At 43.5% G+C, this 21,778-nt stretch overlaps 2 pseudogenes; one reads left to right on the forward strand and one right to left on the reverse strand.

Annotated features, from left to right (window-relative positions):
* Positions 1 to 2,353: 2,353 nt before the first annotated feature.
* LOC147448914 (uncharacterized) lies at positions 2,354 to 7,877 on the forward strand (annotated as a pseudogene).
* Positions 7,878 to 10,041: 2,164 nt separating this feature from the next.
* Positions 10,042 to 13,335, reverse strand: LOC147448915 (uncharacterized; annotated as a pseudogene).
* Between the last annotated feature and the right edge of the window lie 8,443 nt (positions 13,336 to 21,778).

Raw genomic sequence — 21,778 nt, forward strand, 5'->3', positions numbered from 1 at the left:
TTCTTGTAAATTGGTCATAACTTTCAATTTTAACACCTAGCTCTCCCTACAAGCATCAAAACATGTTGAGAACTATGAAGTCCTAACCTCTAGCCATCTAAACCTCACAAACATGAAGTTTAGAGTGGTATAGTTGCCAAAAATTGAAAAAACGCCAAAAACAGGACCCGTTTTTTCACACAGTTTAGGTTCAAAAATGTTGTTCAAGAGTAAGGTTAATGGTGAGATCGATACTCCAAAAAAAATTCTAAGTTTTTTTCAGCTCATAAGGCAACTTTGTGGATATATAGCACCTAGAAATTCATTTTCATACTCTTCAAATAATTCATGAAAAATGGTCACTTAACAGGACACAAAAGTGTCCAAGGACATAAAAGTGTCCTGTTACCATTCTAGTGTTAATTACAAGTGGTGTGGAGGTGTGGTGCTCATCTTTTGTGCATGGTGATGGTTATGGTGATGATGATGGTGTTGTGATTATGTGATTAGGGTTCATGCTACAAGCATGTAGCACAAGAGTGTGTATGGATAGGTGTGTGTGTGTGTGTGTTTTTAGTGAGCTCTCATGACCTTCTTATATAGGGAAGGAGGGAAGGTTTTAGCAATATTTCTAATTGAGGTGAGTGTCCCACTCTGGTGACTAGGAAAATGGGGTGCATGCGACTGTGGCTCCCATCTTGTCTCCTCATTATTTAAAATACCAGAGTCAATAGAGAGAGAAGAAGAGAGAATGTGGGTAGGATGTAGAGGATAGGAGATATTTACAATAGTCTAGCTTTGGCTAGACATAAGCTTATTAGAGAGAGAAGAGAGAGGTAAGAAAATTATAAGAGAGGTTGTCGAAGGTGTATAATTGTTGATGAGGATGGATCCTCCAAAAATGGTGATAGAATCACTCTAGACTAGCCAAGACCTCATTAAAAGATCTTTGTCTCTTGTAATCATGCTTGAAGACTTGTAGAACCATAGCCATTCTAGAGGGAAGAAAATTGGGGATGGCCTGTGTCACCATTACACGAGAAAAGTGGGGTCCACCACAAAAATCATAGCTCCGCGTTCATGACTCCAAAAATTCTGAAAAAAATTGAGCTAAAAGTTGAGATCACGAGCTACATCTTTCATGTTGAACGCTCCTTCAGATTCGGGGTTCTTCTTTACTTAAAAAATTCATCCAAATAATGTATTATTTGTGGCTGCAAAAGTCTTTTGGTGGTCCCCTTTGAGTGGACTTCTCTCTTGCCTTCAAGTGTAAGCTCCTTCATGTGTATGAAAACATGACCTAGAGTTTTGAAAAGATTGGCAATCATCTAGATGGAGGTCTTATTGAAATTTGAAAGTGGGGTTGAGGTTTGAAAATGAAAACTAGTGAATAAAATATTTGGTAGGGTGGAATAATATACATACATGAAAAATATATTAGAAAATACTAAAATATATAATGTAATTTAGAATATATATATTTAATATTTAAGGTCAAAAGAGAGATCAACAAAGTAAGTCTCGGCACTAAGGGGCACGGGAGCTTTAAGGAAGCTGAGGCGGTGGGATCAAGGGCGCGGAAGTGGGGCGCAGTGATTGATGGCATTGGGGCGCTACACGTGGCAAAAAAAAGTAAACTTGGACGGGTTTTGGTAAACGGGTGCGCCGGGAGATAAACTCGGACGGGAGGGTGACGTGGACAGGAAACGTGGCGCGAATGGGCTAAGGTGGAGTCCCAGGTGGCAAATGGTGGTGGGGGTGGGCTGAGGTGGGCGGCCTGCACTTCATGATACCTCGTACGTCGCATGCATGCGGATGGAAGCCCGAGGATGGGGGGTGAGTGACTGCGTTTAGGGCATTCAAGCAGAGGGAGTTTTGCTGCTAGCTTATGCGAGAGGGCTGGGGGAGGGCCTGCATTGCGTTAGACGAGCCATCTGGGGCCTCTAGACCAATCTACACAGACGAAGATTGGAGCCAAGCGGAGATTGTGGCGCAGGTACAGATTGGGACGGTAGGCGGGATCACCAGGTATGTGTGTGTGTGTGTGACACCGCCCCAAAACCACCTCCAAGAAAATATGTTTTTATCGTCTATTGCTTGTCATGTTGCATCACACACACACACACACACACACACTCTCTATGAGCCCACGGACAACAACAATTTTGTAGAGAACCGGGCAGCAGGTTTGTGTGTGTGTGTGGAAGAGAGAGAGAGAGAGAGAGCTGTGTCCCGATGCCTTTTGCTTCATGCATATTTTTGCCAACATGAGTCGTCCTCCTTGTCCGTTATGGTGCTTGCAATCATGTTGCCATGCTATGATGAATGGCTGCTGGTGTTTCTTACAATAAAACGTTCATTGTCAGGAAAAACTATGGCGCCAAGAAGGCCACATCAAGAGGTGCAGGCAAAGAAGCTAGTTGGAAAGAAGCATGGGTCAGATCTTTGGAGGGGCACGGGGGAGGCTTCGCTTGTAAAAGTTCCTCGTTGTAGCCCTCGGCTAAGGGAGAAGGAGTTAAAGCCAACAGAGAATCAGCCTTCTCCATGCTCACGCAATATGGCCCAAATGGAGACACCAAAATCAGCGAATCCGCGCCTAAGAAAGAAGTTTGAAGGCATGTTTGAAGAGAATGATTAGAATGAAAACGAAGTGGATGAGAAGAAGGCTAGAAGAGCTAAGGCAAACGAAAAGAACCTTGATAAAGAAAAAGTTGGTGAAGGTAAGAGGGATCAGCCGTGTGTCAAGACGGTGGGCGATGGAGCGCAAAACAATATGGATTCTTTGAAGGGAGAAGGAGATAGAGGCATTGGTGCATCCTCAGCCATGGTTGAACCCTTGCCATATGTTGAGGTCTTCTTACCTGATGGAAGGCTTGCACGGCAATGTCGGGCGAGCGATCATTGCCCGCAGCAGTTCCACTTTGAGTTGGTTCGATTGCGGATGGAGAGGCATCTAAAGACAGAGCATGGGCTTGATGTGGTCATTCCCCTTTGCAAGGGAGGTAGGCGTTCCAATGCTGAATTGGGCTCAAGAGCAAAACCGCCAAATGCAAGAGACAGTGCACAATGGCACAATCAAGCGAAGATGCGCTTCGAGGATAGAGATAGGAAGTTTGCATTAAATCTGAAAAAAACAAAGCGCCTTCATCATCTTCGAGAAACTGAGAAGTGGGATAAGCTCAGGCCTGAGTTTAGAAGAGTCTCAAAGGTAGATTTTGTTGAGAAGATTTTCAAAGAACGCATGGCAGCCTACCTCGCGTCCTCAAAAGAGCGCATGGATCGCATCCAGCAGCGAATCGTCAAAGGCTATGAAAAGAATGTGAGTACCATGGCCACTCCTTCGAGTCTACATATTATTGCATCATGATTTATTATTACATTTGGTGTTGCATGTTTGCTTTGTTAGTCATAGTTCACTTGAAGGTGGATTGTTTGCCCGAATGCGGTCCTAGTTTATTGAGACGGGTTTAGGTCCACATTGAGATTTCTCCCGTTAAATGGATGATTTAGGCATAATGACCTTGGAGATTATCCGTGCAAACCATGTACCATTAATGAGTTGAGGCATATGGCATGTTTGCTTGCCTAGTCCCAGCTTATCTTAAGGTGCATTGTTTGCTAGAAGTTGTCCTAGTTTATTGAAAAACTCATGGCGACTCTACCAAGTTTACATATTATTGTATCATGGCTTATTACTACATTTGTTGTGGCATGTTTGCTTGCATGGTCCACTTTGTTGTGGCATCCTAGTTCAAGGTGGATTTTCTGCACAAAAGAGGCCTAGTTTACTGAGAGCAGTTTAGATTCACATTGCACTAGATCCCGTTTGAATGGCTAATTTAGGCCCGATGAAGTCTATGACTACTTGTGTTAAGGCATGTTTGCTTTCTTGGTCCGAGTTTACAAGGCAATGCATTAATTACTTGTGGTTGAGGCATGTTTGCTTTCTTCGTCCTAGTTTACAAGGCAGTGCATTGTTTGCTGGTAGTTGTCCTAGTTTACCGGTGGATTTCGGAGGGATTTTAAGCTAATTCTCGACGTCTTGATTGAAATCATTTTATGTAAAATTGCTTGTTTCTTACAGGCTTCTTGTGGTTTTATTTGGTGCTGGTTTTTTGGCTACATTCATTTGAACATGCTGGGTTCAATGGGGGACTAACTTGTGGTTTTATTTGGTGATTGAATGTAGAGGCGGCTCAAGGTTTTACCTCCTTGGTTAAATGTCATGATGGATGACATTGAGGACAGCCAGCCCATGGACAACTTCAAGGGCAAGGAGCTAGAGGAAGAAGAGGAGGATGCGGATGATTTTCAGTCGGACCGAGAAGATGAAGAGGCTAGACATTATGAGTGGATGGAGGATGAAGACATCAAGGAGGATAAAGATGGCCAAGAAGACAAAGAGGAATGCAGGGCGGAGGAGGGGGGAGCAAGCAACGCTAAAGAGGACTCCAATGACCCGACTTCCCTTGGGCTTGGAGATACATCGCCCTCACTGCCTCTTGAGATTGTGGACACAAAGGAGGTGCCTGTTGCAAATATAGATACATTTAGCTGGTTTGCATCCATGATACTCAACGTTGATCTTGTGCACGAGGAGGTAGGGGGACATCTTCCTAATTGCAGAAGTGGCATGCATTATTTGGTTGTTATTCTTGGCAGGTTTAGGGTGTCAAATTTTTTCGAATGATTTGGCATAAAATCTTCTTTTAACCATGCAGGGAATTGTGAAACAACATAGACCAAAGCTGCAAATTTGTTCGTCAATGAAGACTCGGGTTGTTGTTGATGTCTCATCCCCACCTGGTGCAGCGGCAACCACACATTATGAGATTTCGGAGGTCTTTTGGAGGGCCTTTTGAAAGAGAGGAAAATAAGCTCCTTCAATGAGAGAAGAGCCTACGTTACGTAGAAAAATAGATTGATATTAACAAAAATATAAAAGGTGTCCCTCTCCTCATTTAATAATCTAGTGGTTCTTGAAGACGATCACTCTCTTTCATTTAATGCGAGCACCTTTTTCAGAAGGTAGATGCGGTGCATTTGATACGGCTTACGTCATCACTAGAATTCAGAAAATTACAAAACTATCAAGTGGTGGAAGATTTTAAAACTTTTGATACTGTCAATGCGTCCGGAACGCCCAAATATCCTAGAAATGAATGTCCAATTGCCTAGCTCCGACATCCAAAGAGGCAAAGAATGTCAAAAACCCCTAAAAGAACATTTTACTAACGGCGCGCGAGGGGTCATTCCAAAATTTTGGAATGCCTCATTGCGCGCCGTTAGTAAAAAGGCCCTTTTTTCTTCTTTTAGAGAGATTTTTGAGAGGAAAATGTCAAAAAATATCTAAAAAGGCCTCCATCTATCACATAGGTTTTTTCTTCATCATCTTAGCCTTAGAGATTATAATTTCGGGTCTATAAGAGTGAGCATGCACACCCATTGTTACAATTCTACAAAGTGCATTTTGATCACACACACACACACACACACAGACAAATATAACATACACACAAACACACAAAGACACAAATATAATATACACACACACAGACAGACACACACAGAGACACAAATATAACATACAGACACACACACAAACACAAAGAGCCTCTCTCTCTCTCTCTCTCTCTCTCTCTCTCTCTCTCTCTCTCTCTCTCTCTCTCTCTCTCTCTCTCTCTCTCTCTCTCTCTCTATACTATAGGCGCGCGTAGAGAGGCACAACTGGTGTGCATGTCTCTATGCCCGCCTTTAGTACTGTGCATCCACCAGTGTATGTGTTTATGTGTGTATGTGTGAGTGTTATAGAGAGAGGAAGTAAGGCGGGGGAAAGAGAGAGAGAGAGAGTCTTTCTGTTACCTTATACTAACGGCTCGAGGAGGTGTTTTTTGAGGTCAAAACATGCTCCACGCGCGCCGTTAGTGATGGGAGTCTCTCACTCTCTCTCTCTCTTTAAATATGCTAAGCTATAGAAAGGAGAGGGAGGGGGGGGGGGGGGGGGGGGGGGGGGGGGGGGGGGGGGGGGGGGGGGGGGGGGGGGGAGAGAGAGAGAGAGAGAGAGAGAGAGAGAGAGAGCATGGTGCAAAAGTGCAATAGAGAAACATGGGTAGGATTTCTTGAAAGATAATTGTCCAAAAATCACTAAAAGGAGCTTTGTACTAACGGCGCGCAGAGGGGCATTCTAGCATTTTAGAATGCCTCCTCGCGCGCCTTAAGTAAAAAGCCCATTTTTTGGGGTTTTTTGACATTTTTTGCCTCTCTGGATGTCGGAATGAGACAAGTAGACATTGTTTTTAGGGTATTTTGGCATTCCGGACGCATTGGTGGTGTCAAAAGCCTCAAAATCTATCACTATTTGATAGTTTGTGACTTTTCAACTTTCAGTGATGACGTAAGCTGTCTTGAATGCGCCGCACCTGCCTCCTGAAAAAGACGCTCACATTAAATAAAAAAGTGATCGTTTTCAAGGACGATTGGGAATATAAATGTACTTTTTAAAGTGTCTGGTTGTCCTTTTGGACGTACTCACAAGGTGCAAGTGCATTTTAAAAAAAGTTTCTAAAGAGAGAAATACAATTTCTTACAAGGCCCTCCAAATGACCTCCAAAATTTTCTAATGCATGTGTCTCTGAATTTGGCCATACAAAATGGCCAGTTAAGAGTTATGGAAGAAGGGGGAGGTAGGGTTGTCATGACACGAGGAAACATCGCAGCTGCCAGGTGGGTACAAGTCATGAGCCAGTTCTTACTATTTGTTTGCTTGCTGGTTTTTTGGGCCTCTTATTCTTCTATAAAACTTGCACGCTAAGCCTTGATTGTTATCACATGTTAGGCTTGGCTCTATTGCATGCATTACTTTCACCTCCGACCGGTTCAAGTTATCAGTTAATGTAGATCAGCGATTAGTAACTGACATATTGCATGGCGAGGCCAGTAGTAGGACTATTGACTTGTTTGGCCAGTAAGTTCTCTCTTGCTCTGATCATTGTAAATGGCTATACGCACATATAGGATTGCCTGTGTTTTAATTTGGAACCTGAAATCTTTGCACAGGTGGATGGAGCACACCTTGCCTCCGACCATCCTAAGGAAAGTACACTTTGTCGATTCGCTTTGGTTTACGATGGAGGAACGTATTCTGTCCAATTTTCTTCAGCAGCAATTTAGCGGTGTTGACATGTCAGAGCTAGTCTTTTGCTTTAGGCCAATCATTTGCAGGTATTTCAGGGTGACATAATGCTTTGTATGGTGAATTCTGAACTACTTCTCATTCGTAACACTAACAATGTGTGCTTGAAGGCATCACTGGACTCTTTTTGCTCTCTACCTGAATAGGGGAGCAAGGCTCCTCCGATTGCCTGGCAAGAAGCACTATCTGATTCATTTTGATTCCCTCAAGGGTTTGACAAACCCTTTCGAGTGCCTAGAGCAAGTGCAAAGGTTGGTTTTCATCATGTGATTGTTGTGCCCAACAGATGTGATTAAATTCAGCCAACCTGGTTTTTTGTATGGCTGTGCCTTAGTGGCCTTCGAAGCCTGGCAGAATTTGTACATGACAACGATATTCGACGTGCTTTGGCTGATTCCAAGGAAGAGATTGAGCTCAAAGTTGTGGATGTGCCTCAGCAGAAAAATGCGATCGATTGCGGATTTTATGTCATGAGGATCATGAGGTGAGATCATGCTACATTGTTCAATAGTGTCGACAGGTTGTTAGGGAGGGTCATTGCATGGACTAACATACGGCACTGTTCAGCAAGGAACTGATTGCAGGTGGATTGGAAGACAGGCCTGGGCGACATTGGCTTACAAAGGATTGATTCGAGGACGTGGACGTATGCACTCTGAGGGTGCAGCTGCATGATTGGTGCTTACGTTGTTTGGCGGAGGTCTAGAGACGCATGAGCAATAGCACGCTCGTGGGCTGGTGTTTTGGGAGCATATCCAGCATATAAACTCAATTGACACTATACTTATACAACGGTGTAATTTATGGATTTTGAACCCTCCGTTTTGAGCGGATCTAACTGAATGTTTTTTTTTGTGGATGGCTTACCTAGCTACGCATTTATGCGCAATGTAGCACACTCTTTGGATGTTTTAATTAAGTCTACGTAATGATCAGCCTTACGTTTCAATCTCATTGTCAATTGATTGGTCGTAGTGCTGTTATTTTGTCAATTTACAATTGCTCATTATGGGTTGTAGTATGTGTTGGTACCATTCATGAATGTGGTTAAGTTGAATCAGCTGAAATGACCCGGCTTAGGTGTTGTGGTGAGATGTTATTGGTGGTTGTTAGTATTGCTAAGGTGTTTGGAGCATGCATATATTCTATTTTTATATCTCTTTAAGGGTGGTTGTTGGCTCGGATTGCGTTGTGGGTGTTGAGAAGATCCATGAGTGGTGAGAGCGTGACATTGTCATAGCCTTTATTGTAGTCCAAGCGGGGTGTTTGTTGAGTTTACACATATGGATTTCCTTTGCTTCAGATTTAGCAAGCAGGTTGAACACATTTTAAGCTCGTCGTAGCTAAGTTTTGTGTACATTTGTTGGAATCTCTTTCTTGTCAGAATGTCAGCGATTGAAACTCTCCCTCTCTCTTTGTAATGTTTTGATAATTTGATTGCTCATAGAGAATAGCAACTCTTAACTTCCAAATTTTATCTTTGGTAGATTTATGTATCCTCGTAAAAGCAAAGGTGCTTGTATTAAAAATGACAAATTGACAACCCTTTGTTGGCATACCATGTAGGCACATTGTGGTTGCAAACTTAAAGGATGATACATAGTATTTGTGTGCATTGGCAGAGTATTTATTTTGTTCAATGTATTAAATTGTCACCTGTCCATTCAAACAAATGCATGGCCAGATTATAGATACGAATAGTGCAACCAAGGAGTGAAGTTCGTCGCCAAGATGTTAGTGCTACAAGCCCATGATGCAGCACAAAGTTCATCTCGGCATTGGTGAGTGACAAATGCATCATATAAATGCAAAGGCATCATTCACTACATGGTTATGACACAAAGCCTAACAGAAAAACATCTCAAACCTTGCACCTTGAATGGTCAAAATACGGTGATAGTATATGAAGGAGCCACTCTTTGCAATGGTCTATGCTGCCCAACATAAGTCACTGCAGTAATCATTCACTTTCTCCAGCCTCTTAAGCATGAACCGGCTTCAAACATGCCATAATGATCACCAAATCTAGTGGGAAACCAGCCGCAGTGCCCAAGAATGGTCAAACAAAACATCAGCCTTCCATCCCCAGTAACGTAAATAGTCGGTGACCGTAAATGTCTTGATCTCTAGTGCGGCACACACCTCATATATGGGAGGCAAAACAACTCACTCGCATGTATGGAAAGAATCCAAAAAACATCAAAAAATCAAAAAGGAAATCAACCCTCTAACCCAGAAACTCTAAATTGTTGGATGCCATAAATGCCATTGATGCTTCGGATACCAAAAACTGTAAATACTCAGATACCAAAAATGCTAAATGTTTGCAAGTGAAATCAGCTGAGAAATCAGATCTGCCTCAATGCCATCCAATTAGGGCAGCCCTAGTGCTCAGAGATCGTACACAATCGGATAAGAAAAATTGGTTGGAAAAACAAGACATACATTTAGCAACAACCCATCCATGACTCTCACAAAAGGTCAGTTTCAATGCCATCCACTTAGAGCAGTCGTAGTCCATAGAGATCGTACACAATTTACAGGAGAAATGCATCAAGTTGGTAGCTGAAATGAGCTCATGACACATTGGCAGAATAACTTTTCGAAACCCAGCTGTAACGCTCACGCACGATCAAGCAAGATGCCATCCAAAAAGATCGGCCTAATAGTCTAAACAAGGTAAATAGTCATCAACCAAACATATTGGAAGTCTGCAGATGGAATCAACTCACAGCTTGCTCCCAAAACAACCCACCCAATCAGTCCAAAGATAGTTGCAAATGGGCTCACAAGTGCGTGCCGAACGCTCACAAACTGGTAATCAAATCAGCCCAGCAGATTGCATAAGGGAGAAAAAAGCTACATGTCTCTCATGTAGAGAGAACCATTCGTTGTTGGGACGCAAGGACTGCCTCAAGTATTGACCCATCAAGCAAGCAGATTGTAAGGCTTCTCTCTTCTGTGGGAACCTCGCCAGCTTTGCAACAGAAAATCATCCCTTTTTGGATGCTCTCACCAAAGAGGGTGACATGACGATTAAGCAAGCTCGACTCTGCTCCACCTGGGGCATGTTTGAGCAATAACGGAAGGAGGGCATGGCATGTATGGCATGAAATGCTCTCCAATGGATCGAGTATGAGAGTTTTGCTGCAACAATGAGTACAATGTATTCGAGGCTTTCTTTGAGAGCGGACTCGACTCCGTCCACGTTGATGCTTGTGTCGCAAAACACCAGTAGTTGGACCTTTAGATGGTGGAAGGTCGGCTTCGAGAACCTGTTCCTTGCTGGCTCCACTTGCGTCTACGCGCATCCCATGCCCGAGTCGAGTTAGAGTAACGTGAGCTTGGACTTGCTTGATCGAGCCCTTTGTTGGTAGCTCAATCGTCTTTGGGATGATCAAGGCGGTGAGACTATTTTGTGAAAGATTTAGTTGCATTAGTATGGCTGGCTTCAAAGAGCTATCACATTGCACCAATTGCTCTTCTAGACTTTGCAACATGCTTCTCATGTCATAGATGCAACTACCAATCTCATTGTCTATGTTGTTGACAACTGTCTCAGCTACATTGAAATTGTCATGCTCTAGTGCTATATTATCTTCCACTGCTCCAACTATGGGTTGTAGGTCCACATGGCTCAAAGCTTGAACGCTATCTACGATGGAGAGAACTTCGTGAAGATGAGGAAAGTGCCTCTCAATTATCAGTCGAAGGCCATATAGATTCTTACATTCTGATCCCCAATCCGCACAATCGCAGTAGTTGGATTGCATGCTCACATGATACCAGTTTGAGGCCGAAGTAGTGCTAAGGACTTTGAATCGCATGTGTCCTTCCTCTATCACTTCGAGGGTGCTTGGATCTGCTTCAAATCGTTTAAGAATCGATTCGCCTGCTGCTAGCTTGGCTGTATGTTGCTTGCTTGATCCAAAACGACTAAAACGCCCGGAATCAGCTGAACGGTTGTCAAATTGAAACAACATAAGCTCAACATTTGGCAACAGCAAAGGCATACTCTCAAGCGAAAGAGAACCGCTCTTACCAATCTCCTGCTTTTGCTTGAAGAATTCGAGAAGTGTTCCCCCAATATATGTCCCATGCACTGAATCGCCCACCAATGCATTCAACAAGACCAATAGAGACCTGTTTATCTGTGAATTTAGCAAGGTATACTTGACATATTGCCATAATCGCTCAACCAAGTTTGTAGTATCCACATTCGCATGATAAAATAGACTACCGATTCTTGGCCAACGGCTTCGCCACATGCATGTGCTGCCACACCAGCCAGTGGATACATACCGTCGAATATTTTCATGTGCCCGATACACCTGCAATAGCTCATTGCACCTTGCATCAAATATATCCTCACTTGTTGCATGCATCAAATTCGACATGCGATTGTACACATCATCACGCTTGTCCTTAGGGACCTATGCACAACAATGCCATGTGAGTACGACAGTCAATTTGTAGACATGAGCTGACACAAAGAACACATCAAAGAAATGACCAGCTACCTGGGGAAATAGGTTCTCAACCCATGCCTTCTTGACATGAAACCAGCATAGCAAAACTTTGCATGCGACTTGTTGTTGCCTTCCATCCTCGTCTTCTCTCCAGCAAAAAGAATCTTGATCCACAACCTTGAGGATGGCCTCGAGCTCTTGCTGGCTCTTATCAATGACAATGGCTGCGGGTCGAACGTCACCTAACCTTGCAAAGATCATCTTGAACGTGAGCTCTAGGGCCACCTTTTCCTGGCTAGTACCCACATCATTGCTGCATAACATCAGCCATATCGGAATCCCTATGCCGTTTTGGTTTGGCAAGACTGCACCATAGAGCGGTAGACCATAAATGTTTGTCTTGAAAGTGCTATCCATGGCCCATGAGTTCCGACGAGAGAAACGAAGAGCGACTTGTAGCATCCACTCGTCTTGAATGAGGAGGATGAATGGCCGCTTGTTCTCATCAGGGTTTTGGGGACTGTAAGGCTGCACAAAGATTACCTGTCCATACGAGAAGTATACTTGAGGATGCATGCTCACCCATCCGGCTTAAGAAGTTTAGAATGTAGTATTACCTTCTTCAATTCTTGCAAACGTAGAGCCTCGGCAAGCATCGCACCCCATTCAGTACCTATAGAGTTACCTATAGTCAAAAAAAATGTTGGATCAAATGCTATCAAAACTCAGCAGAGAAAAGGCTTCTTAGAAATTCCAATGGCAAGCTAAGTACCACGAGTGCGCATTTGATGAAATAGCATTTGCACCTCTTTTGGTATCATAAAAAATTTGTAGATTACACGATCCAGCTCAGATGCATTTGCCATGCGAAACCTTTCCTTGGAGATCGACATTTTGGCGACATGGCGGCACATCCCAACATCAAACAAATCATCCATACAGCATGCAACTACAGTTGAATGCACCGGCAAGTGGTAAAGGTCAGCACGTGAGCCAGGTATGTGCTCGGTGTGATCGCCATGGATTGTGATAGTCACCCTATCACCATCATGACAGTGTTGAACCACCAGCCTAAATAGGCACCCACACCTCTTTGACTTTCGTTGTCGCCGCTTATCCTCACCTCTCCGATCTATGCTTCCACCTCGATGGCAAATGTATTCTTGTAGCCACTTATATGCTCTATGCCTCTTTGAAGATCTGACTAGGACCAGCCGTGTGTGATGCTTTATCATGATTCTTGTCAACTGTTGCTCGACTTGAGATGTTGTTGTCTCGATTGAAGAGGTTGGGCAATTTGCAGTTCTGCTACTAATAGGCATCGCAGCTACATCGCAATCAATAATCTTCTCTTTTAGTAAGCATCCACATGCAGTGATTGAGTCTTTTATGTAATCAAGAGGCAACCCATGTTGTCTCTTGTCTGTACACCATTCCTTCTGGATGGCCTTGAGAGTGGCAGCCACTCCAAGATGATTGTCATGTGTCAAAGGGCAATGGGCTGCATGAGCAATATGTGCCCAATCTTCCATAAAGGCAACCTTTAGGCCACTAGATTTCAAGTGCAGGCAGCCTATTTCCAGCCCTATACCACTTCTTTAAATCAAACAATCCCCGAACATCGATCGCTTGAAGCATTGCTAGTGACATGGTCTCTGTCCCTCCCAAATCTTTGGCCATTAAGGAGTATGTCATCTCGTCGAAGGAGAAAAATGTTTTTGATGTGTATGAAGACGGATCTAAGGCAACCCAAGAGCATTGCGAATGCCAACATGCGACTGAGTTGGGACTAGCTCCATTGTTCTGTGGCTAGTAATCCATGCCATTATCCTCGTTGATTGGCCAGTCATCTGGCGATTCTCCTTCAGTCGTTGCTTCACCATTGAAATATCCACTCAATGGCCGGTCTTCGATTACATCAATGGGAGGCATCTAATACACAACATCTCTGTCTCTTTGTCTCTCTCTCTCTCTCTCTCTCTCTCTCTCTCTCTCTCTCTCTCTCTCTCTCTCTCTCTCTCTCTCTCTCTCTCTCTCTCTCTCTCTCACACACACACACACACACACACACAGACACACACACTCACACACACTACCTGGTTCAAATCCATGCTGCCTTTGAGCTTCCAATCTCCTACAGAGTCTTCATCTGATTACTGTCTCAGATACCAGCCTCCCCTTCTCCTGCTCTCATCTCAATACCAGCCTCCCCTTCTCCTGCTCTCATCTCACCTCCGATTATCTTTGATTACCCTGCATTCTCACGAGGAAAAATTTGAAAATGTGATGCCCGCGTGAAAGTAATGCCATGTTGGCCCACCATTTGCCACCTGGGACTCCACCTCAGCCCATTCGCGCCACGTTTCCTGTCCACGTCACCCTCCCGTCAGAGTTTATCTCCCGGCGCCCCCGTTTACCAAAACCCGTCCAAGTTTACTTTTTTTTGCCACATGTAGCGCCCCGATGCCATCAATCACCGCGCCCCACTTCCGCGCCCTTGATCCCACAGCCTGAGCTTCCTTAAAGCTCCCGTGCCCCTTAGTGCTGAGGCAAAGAAAGCTTACTTATTTATGCTACATCGTGATTGATTAGCATAAGTTTTATTTATTTAATAAAGGCTAAAACGTTTGTGAAAAAGGAAGAAAAAAAATCAAAAGTAGCTTATATAATAGGAAATATTTTGGCAAAAGGGCAAAAATATATGGGGGGTTCCCATGCATGGAAAAGCTTGCCTCACTACAAGTGTGGTGGAGACAATTGGCTGAGAGACTGTCCTCATGATGAAATCATTAGAGTCAATGCGTATTGCCCAGAATGTGGAATTACTCATATGATTCCCGATTTCCCTAAAAACCCAAGCAAAGGTTCAAAAACCACCTTGAACATGCTAGAAACAGTACCTTCCAGTGGAGGATCGGAAAATGAAACAATCATACCCATCTAGGCGGTAACACGAGCCCAAGCTCAAAGAAGGACGAACGAACCCATAGTTGAAGAACCAAAAACCGACGCCCAAAGTTCAGAAACAAGAAATCAGAGAAGCACTTGGAAAGCTAGAAAGGCGCGTAGGAAAGCCATGAAGGAACGAGAGCAAACAGCTCTATCCGAGGAGTTAAAACATACAAATGAAAGATTGGAGCGGTTAGAGGATCTAGCTAGCTTAAGCTCACACACCACAGCAACCATCACACCCAAGGAAATAGCAGAGCCCAAAAGCGCAGGATCAGGAGGATCTGTACTGGCAGGAAAGGTAAATGAGCAGTTGGATGCACTGCTAAAAGCTTATGAAGCTAGACTTAAAAGGAACCAAACCCAGGAACAAAGATGGATGCACTGCTAAAAGCTTATGAATCTAGAACTAAAAGGAACCAAACCTAGGAACAAAGATGGATGACTTATCCATATGCAGAAATAGAAAAACAGAGGTTGGATATGTGTAAAAAGATGATCGAAACAGCTCAATCATTAATGGAAGACCCGTTGGGTAAACCTGGAAATTCTCATGAGACACCAGCTCCAACCCCTATCCAATCAACTTTAGAAAAACATGTAGAAACAAAGAAAAGACTCACTAATGCCTATGAGTCCAGAGGAGAGCCTATCATAGTGCCAAATACCACAGATGGGACAAGTGACGGGTTCCAGCCTAAAATCTTCGCAGAACTGGGTAAGGACTGTAATGGTCTAGACGATCTGTGGAAGCAAATCTGTGAGGCCAATGAGGCTAATAGGATGAGTAACCACATGAATAGCACGAGAAAAGAAAAGAATGTGATCTTACCTCCTATTGAATAATTTGAGGCGAGATCACAAATGAACTTTGAGATACATTCACAAGGAGGAGACCAAGGATCAATTAGTTCGGGGCACAACCAACCAGACTCGCTGAGAACTTTACCCTCTTACCTAGGAGAATATGAAGCTAAGTCAGAAGTAAGAGCAATCCCATCTCAAATAATTTATTCTAACAAAGTGATGGATTCGCAAGGATTGATTGAGTTGTTGTCCACCCCGCTGGCATGCACAATCACATTGGCAGAACTCCTAAGGTTACGACCAAACATGTGGACCACATTAGGTAAATGCCTAGAAAAATTTGGAGTGAAAGCCTCCACCTTGAAGCTACAGGAAGGGATCAGAGAGTTGGACAGGCCTCAACTAAACACTAGGCCAGTACCATTGAACAAGGTTGGAGAGTACTGTGAGGGAGAAGATGGAAACACCACTCTACCAGTAGAATTCCAAGGAGTATTTTCCAAATCTATTCTTGACAGTGGAGTGGGAGTTTCTATCGCCACCAAGGAAATCTAGAAAAAATGGGAAAAACCAGCTTTGAGGGCTACTAGAATGAAAGTGCAATTGGCAGATGGGTTCATGGAGAAGCCCCTAGGACTCTTAGAAAAAGTGATTGTCACTTCGTGCGGAATCGAATATGAGCATACATTTGCAATAGTCGATTTCGACAAAAAGAACAATTATGAGATCATCTTAGGACGATCATTCATGCGAAAATTGAAGATGGTCCAAGATTGGGGTTATGACCACATATACCGCAGACATGGCGAGACAACAACTAAAATACACCTGAAAGACCATAGTTACAAAGATGTGAACCAAACACCTGTGGAAGAGTTTGATTCAGCTACAGTAGCAGGATCAGAACTCCCAGCATGGTTAGGGCAACCAAAAGAGCTATGGATGTGCAGAGCTTCACATTGTGGAAGCTTAAGAAGAGAGGAATGCGTCTTAGAAAGAGCAATAGAGGACAAAGAATATATTCCGGAACCTTTCCCTGAGGATGAATTAGAACCTCTAGAATGGGAACACATACTAGCAACATTGGATGTCTGTACCATTACAGATAGTCCAACAACAAAATTTTGCTAAGGATGTCTATGATGGGCTACCCTACTACATGGTAATCATTATACCAAGAGAAAAAGAGATGGTAGAACCACCGGAACAAGAAGATTTTTACAACTCCTCTGAACATTTGGAGTAAATGATGATGCAGATAATGAGTGTTCAGACACCTCAAGTGAGCGCGGAAATGAAACCGAGAATATCCAGTTTTATGATTTTGCTAATCAACACCCTAGACGCCAGGAACGCTATAGGAGGAAACGAGCAGGAAACAAAGCGAGAGAGAACATGATGCCCAGGATAAAAGATAAAACTCACTATTTGATGCTTGTGAAAGCAGAGGATTGTGTAAAAGATCACTTATCAGGAAGATTCTCAAAAGATCAAAAAGAAAGAAAGTGAGAGGAAATAAAACACGTACAAAAATCTAAAACCGAAACAAAATCACAAAAATCTCAAAAATAAAAAAAAGAAACAACAAAAGACCAAGAGTGGACCAAATTGAAGCGTAAACAGAAATACCAAGAACTGAAACGGTCTTTGCGTGAGATATGGACTACTAAAGAAGATAGTGATGGTAAAGGGGAGTCAGAAAATGGAAACATGAATGTACCATCACACTATCGAAAATTTACTATCCAGGACATAAAAATCATCATGACACCACCGGTCAGGGAAAGAACAAACCAAGAATCTTACGATGGGCCAGAAAATGCAAAAAACATTAGGAGATTTCGGAGGTCTTTTGGAGGGCCTTTTGGAAGAGAGAGGAAAATAAGCTCCTCCAATGAGAGAAGAGCCTACGTTACGTAGAAAAATAGATTGATATTAACAAAAATATAAAAGGTGCCCTCTCCTCATTTAATAATCTAGTGGTCCTTGAAGACGATCACTCTCTTTCATTTAATGCGAGCACCTTTTTCAGAAGGTAGATGTGGTGCATTTGATACGGCTTACGTCATCACTAGAACTCAAAAAGTTACAAAACTATCAATTGGTGGAAGATTTAGAAACTTTTGATACTGTCAATGCGTCCGGAACGCCCAAATATCCTAGAAATGAATGTCCAATTGCCTAGCTCCGACATCCAAAAAGGCAAAGAATGTCAAAAACCCCTACAAGAACATTTTACTAACGGTGCGGGAGGGGTCATTCCAAAATTTTGGAATGCCTCATCGCGCGCCGTTAGTAAAAAGCCCCTTTTTTCGTCTTTTAGAGAGATTTTTGAGAGGAAAATGTCAAAAAATATCTAAAAAGGCCTCCATCTATCACATAGGTTTTTTCTTCATCATCTTAGCCTTAGAGATCATAATTTCGGGTCTATAAGAGTGAGCACGCACACCCATTGTTACAATTCTACAAAGTGCATTTTGATCGCACGCACACACACACACACACACACAAACAGACAAATATAACATACACAGACACACACAGAGACACAAATATAACATACACACACACACAGACACACAGACACACAAATATAACATACACACACACACACACACAAACACAAAGAGCCTCTCTCTCTCTCTCTCTCTCTCTCTCTCTCTCTCTCTCTCTCTCTCTACTATAGGCGCGCATAGAGAGGCACAACCAGTGTGCATGTCTCTATGTGCGCCTTTAGTACTGTGCATCCACCAGTGTATGTGTTAATGTGTGTATGTGTTGACGAGAGCAAAGCAAACCCCGAACCCCGACGGCCTCTAAAACACCGGGTACCAAATGGCGCGCCTCGAGCCTGTCATGATAAAGCAAACAGGGGGCACCACCTAGCTTCAGCGGCTAGGACGCAAACAACACACCACCATAACAAAGTTTTCATCCAAGAGAGATGGATGCTTGGGAGTAATGCTGAAGAGGAAAGGGAATGAGATCAAGTGAGAGAGAGAGAGAGAGAGAGAGAGAGAGTGAGGGAGGGGGTATAGCGGCTTAGTACTTAGGCACCACAAAAGGATGGCGAATCCGCACACCCTTCACACATACACAAGCTCACTCCAAAACACAAGACTATGTGGCGATTCCGCACACCTCACATGGGCAAAACATTGCAAGAAAACATACTCACAAAACCTCAAGCTTTATTTAGAGAATAAGGCGATGAAATGGGGAGCATAGGGTAGGGGAATGAGAAGGGAGAGAGTGGTAGAGCACATGGCGGATAGGTGGGAGTTGATGGCGAAGACTCGCACGAGGATTATGGCCATCATCCTTCATTTATTTGCCCTTCATCTTCCATAGCCAAGGGTGTAGAGGTCATGCTCAAGACAAGCATGGTGATTGTGGTGATGGTGATGGTGTGGGTGTGGGTGTGTGTGCACTAGGCACACACAGTGCATAGTGTGTTCTTTGGTGATGTTGTGTGTTTTAATGTGATGGTGACCCCTCTTTATATAGGGGTGGAGGGGGGGAGAAATTCTAGAATTTATAAATGAAGAAATCATTATCTACATAGGCCATGTGACTGTGGGCCCCACTTGTCTGGCTGTGTGTATATGTGCCAGAACAGCTGTCTCATGAGAGAGACTAAGAGAGAGAGATGGGTTGATGAAAAAAAAGTGAGAGGTGACATGGAGAATAAAGTAATTACAAGAGGGGAGTACCATGGTGCAATAAGCCTATATACCAATTTTCAACCCATTTGGACATCAATTGCTACCTATGATGGACTTTCTACCCAAATTGTGACCTAAAGCCTGAATCAGCCCAAAAATCCACTTTTTGATATCCAAATCCAAATCCAAGCATATAGCCATGTTCCATGAGCCATACACTACCAGCATATCAAGTATGAACCAATTCTGATGTAAAAGACATCCTACGCGTAGGATGTTTAGATGAAAAATTTTGGCAAGATTTGCACTGTGAGCACATGCACAGCTTCACAAGTTCCTTTTAAGCTTTATTTTCAATTTTCAAGTCATTTGGATAAGTAAAACTCAGTTTCACAGCTAATATGGAAAAAACGCTAACTTCGGGCTACTGATTGCAACAGGATCTATGGCAGCTGCGAAGTCACCGGCAAAGAAGAAAAGAATGACCATCAAGGATTACCTGGAAGAAGTGAAACCCTTCGTCATCTCAGAAGGAACACTAAAGCCCACCAACACATGGATACAAGAAGATCTGTTAGAGTCCAACGACCTGAAGATCTACCAAGGAGTGTTCAAAGACACTGAAGGCAATGTTATCGAGCTACCAATGCTGCCGCGAGAACTCAATGAGTTCGTACGAAGCAAGATAGACGGATGCTTGGAGAAGATTGATCTCCACAACACAACTACTTTGAAGCAATACTGTAGGGGTGGACATCAAGAGAGTCTAGGAGTTTGTGACAAGCATCAAAGAGGATGGAGTGGCCAAAGTAACAGATCTACAAGGCAGGCCAAAAACAGAGATAATAATCATTGATCAGGTTGTAGAAGATTCGCTAGACCTCTCTAACAAGGGGGATAGTGTAACTAAAAGAAGGGATGAGGTCAAGGTGTACAATGAGAAGAAGGGGAATTACACCTTTGAAGATATTGCCAACCCAAGAGTGGCAATCATGAGCCAGTTATACAACCAGTACTTTCACATGTGCACGAAGAGGCCACAGAAGTACAGGATGCCGCCAGGTGAAATTGCCACAACATTCATTTGGGCAATGATGAAAGGCACCCCAAAGATATTCAACTATGCGGCATATATACATGACAACCTAGTAAAGATGGGCAATAAGAAGACAACCTATATAGTGCCAAGAGAAATAATCACCAAGGTGATTTATGGGGCACTACACACAAAAGGAAGGTGGCCTGACCCCCCGTCTCAGAACGATTGGCTAAGGCTAAAAGAAGACAAGGAAGACAAGCCGCAAAGAGCACCAAGGGTGGCAACAAGACTGAAAAGACGGCTAGAGCCACTTCAAGAGGAGCAGCCCGAGCAAAAGAAAGAGAAAAAGGAATTTTCCTAAGTGTCTGCCAAAGAAACAACGTCACAGAAAGCGGCGAGACTAGAGAGGCTGATGGAGAGCTTCCGAGCAGAGAGAGCTCTCAAGGGTGATCTAAGTGAACTCTGGAAGCCTTCTCTAGAGTCTATGTCAGGACTATCCCGAAGAGTGCAAAGGGACCGATTTGAGGACTATATTAAGAATTTTGAGATTCTTGATGCTGCATCAGAGAATATTCCACATGTCCCTTTCACAAAGGATGAAGTACAGCAAATACGGCAGAAACTGCTAAATGAGCAAGAGAACCAAGAAAGAGAAAGAAAAACTAAAGCAGACAGGGACTTAAAGGGAAAGCTTGCATCTCTACCAGCAAGCCCTAAACCCAGCCCACAGCCCTCACCACCACCCTCTCCACCTCCTAGCAGCCCTCCACCAAAAGATAATGAGGCTGAAGACAAAGCAGAAGAATGGCAAGGAGGAGAGCAAGAGCAGAGTCAGGAGCAAAATCCAAAGGAAGAGGCTAAGCCTCGAGATGAGCAAAAAGAATTAGAAGATTCTTATTACGCATTTTCGAACCTGCTAGCTTCAGGATACACGAAGGAATAAGCTGCCACAGTCGCATTCGACTTGGCGAGGACAGGGCCTAAAGAACAGATGCAAGGCATCAGGCTAGTGGAATTGAAATAAATTGCCACAGATATAGTGGACCTGCACCCTCCCTCCAACGACTGGGACATGGTGATGACGAAGCTAACAGGTTTGAGAGCGCAATCCATGGCTTCAGAGAAAGAGATGACAGTTCTCAAGGCCACTGAAGTAAAGATTAAGATGGAAGTAGACGCTCTGCAAGGACAAAGCCAAAGGCAAAAGGAAAGGGAAGCAGCCTAGCAAGGGCACTACAAAGCTGCCAGGCAATGGAGGAAGCAAATCAGGCAGCCGCAAAAAGAATGAAACCAGTTGAAGAAGAATTTCATCAGCTCAGCAAATCATTGCTAGATGTCGAGAAGGAAAGAGATAACTTGACACTACAACTGGCAGAAGAATCTAAAGAAGTAGAAGCCATGAGAAACGCCAAGGAAAGAGCAGAGATAGATCAAGAAGCAAGCTAGGATGAGGTCCTTGAGCTCAAGGACCAACTCAAAGTAAAAGATCAGACCATCCAGAGGCTGCGAGCATCACCTGCCAGAGTCAGAGCTACTAGCTCGACTCAAATCACGACTGAGAGTCAACTCTATGAAGAACAAATTCAAGAACTTCAGAAAGAGCTGACTCTAGAGAAAAAGCAGAGATTGATGATGACAGAAGGATCTATTGCCATGCAAACGAGAATGGAAAAAGGCC

The sequence above is a fragment of the Adiantum capillus-veneris genome, chromosome 10, assembly GCF_014529385.1.
Source record: "Adiantum capillus-veneris isolate H3 chromosome 10, ASM1452938v2, whole genome shotgun sequence".
Lineage (NCBI taxonomy): Eukaryota > Viridiplantae > Streptophyta > Polypodiopsida > Polypodiales > Pteridaceae > Adiantum > Adiantum capillus-veneris.